The sequence below is a fragment of the Chinchilla lanigera genome, unplaced genomic scaffold (genome assembly GCF_000276665.1).
Source record: "Chinchilla lanigera isolate Chin_1 unplaced genomic scaffold, ChiLan1.0 scaffold00071, whole genome shotgun sequence".
Classification (NCBI taxonomy): Eukaryota; Metazoa; Chordata; class Mammalia; order Rodentia; family Chinchillidae; genus Chinchilla; species Chinchilla lanigera.
In genome coordinates, this window is record NW_004955472.1 from 2,708,662 (window position 1) to 2,710,899 (window position 2,238).

Sequence of the window (2,238 nt, forward strand, 5' to 3'; positions counted from 1 at the left end):
CTATATCAGGGAAGAGTCCCATTTTTCTCTGGAAATGCCCCTGTTCTGGGAAAGCCTCTTCTGGTCTTTGCTGTCAATGGTCCGTGTTCGCTACATGAGGAAGATGCACCTTTCTTCTAATGCTGCTGCCCTGGGTTGGAGTTTATGCTCCTGTAACCCAGCCGTCCAGCCTCACTGGTCCACTGATCAGATAGATGTTCCCCTGCAGGATTAGGGGATTCAGGCTCCCTTTGACTCACTCCTCATCCAGACAAACTAATTCTCTCTGGGAAATGTGTTGGATGTTGGCTCTGCTTTCCTTCTTCGTTCTGGTTATATCACTCACTACCCCCAGAAGAACTTTCTGGCTTATGGATGGTTACCTATCCCTAGTTTCACGTGCCAAAGAAATGTGTCCCAGTTTTACATTTCCTTAGTCTTTCAGACATCTATGCTCTGATCTCCACCTCATTTTTGAGGTAATTGTCCTCATTCACCACCAGTTGTCTGTTGCCTTTAACTAACCCCTAAATAGATAATGAATTCTTCTGTAAATATAATGCAGAAATATGTGTGAAAAAAACAGATACTTTTAGGGGGCAAATGCTTAGGAAAGAGTGGTGTTGGTCAGGTTCATCCAAGGTTTTATGCAGTGGCATTTTTACCGTTAGGGCGTGGTTAGTGTTTAGGGACTGAGGTAAATATCTACAATCTGTGCATCCTTTGCTATCTTTTAGTGTCTGATTAATCATTTGGTTCCAAGGGACAGTTCTATTCTCCTTCAATTTGTCTGCCTACCAAAATAATGGCAACTGGAGTGGGACTGCAAGAGGTTTGAGGTTTCAGGAAACGCAGTCTCAGCTGGCCTCCTTACCACACTAACAATACATTATTTTGAAAGTAAATTAATGGTACCCTATATTTACGGAATGATGTGACACTGATATTTGGTATGGTATTTTACCATCAGCAGTTTTCCATATAGTAAGCCATTAAAAACCCTCCTTCACAAGCCTAGTCATGCTGTTCTGGTGTGCACCGTGGAATAAAATATCCCTACTAGCTCAATTTAGGGGCTTAGAGATGGTGTTCATCCACACGGCTTCTGGGAGTGTGGTCAGTGGAGAGGCTTTCAGTGTGACTTCTGCAGTGTTAGCTTTGGAAGATGCCTGTGCTGTCAGGACTGGAATTTTCTCTTGAAGGTATGGCGTTATATAGGACTTCTCTAAGTGTAATGGTGCTTAGCTGTTTTTATCTTTCATGTACATTCTGTTCATAAAAGAACAGCCCACTGATAAAAAAATGCAGTGCAGAAGGATGACAACCCACTGATAGAAAATGCAGGGCAGAAGGGTTCCCCCATTAGGCTAAATTGCCTTTGAACACTCAGAGAGCCTTGACTATATAGTTTGTGTCAGGGCAAGCACTGAAGAGATTGTAGACTCTTTGTTATCCTAGGTTATGAACTCTTTTTTTTTTGGTGGAGGTAGGAATTGAACTCAGGACCTCATGCTTGCTAGGCAGGCACTACACCACTGAGCCTTACCCCCAGCACCCTTGAACTCTTTATTATCCATGGTTATGGAGATGTTTTTTAGTAACAGTAATTATAATCAACATTTTTTAGTGGTTATTCTGTGTATTACTTGAATTATTTCCTTTAATTCAAGACACTATGTAGACACTATATTGTCTTCATTTTATAGATGAGGCCTAAGCAGCTGGGCACCTGGAAAAGAGGAAAATAACAAGAGTTAGAGAGGTAGCTTAGAGTGAGAGCCCTGGGTTCAGTTCCCCAACAGGACCAAAGTCAAGTAGCTGATGAACACAGGGCATAGCCTTGATTCATGCTCAGGCAGCCCAAGTGCCAACTTTTAATGATCCGATGGCACAAGGAATCCCAACGTCATTCTTTTTTTTTTTTTTTTTTTTTTTTTGGTTTTTCTCTGGTACCGGGAACCGAACTCACGACCTTGCGCTTGCCAGGCAGGTGCTTTTGCCGCTGAGCTAAATCCCCAGCCCCCACAACATCATTCTGTTTGACTTCACATTTGACATTCTCTCCTCTGACTTAATACACTCAAGGCCCGATTTTCTCATTACCTGCCTATTTGGGTACTCTTTGAGCTTTTGCATCCTATGTCTCTATAAAATGAGTATTAGCTTTCCCATTGCTGAGACTGAAAACCTGAAACCCACAATTTAAGGGAAGGAACGGCTTCCTTGACTCATAGTTTCAGAGTATTCAGCGCATGGTTA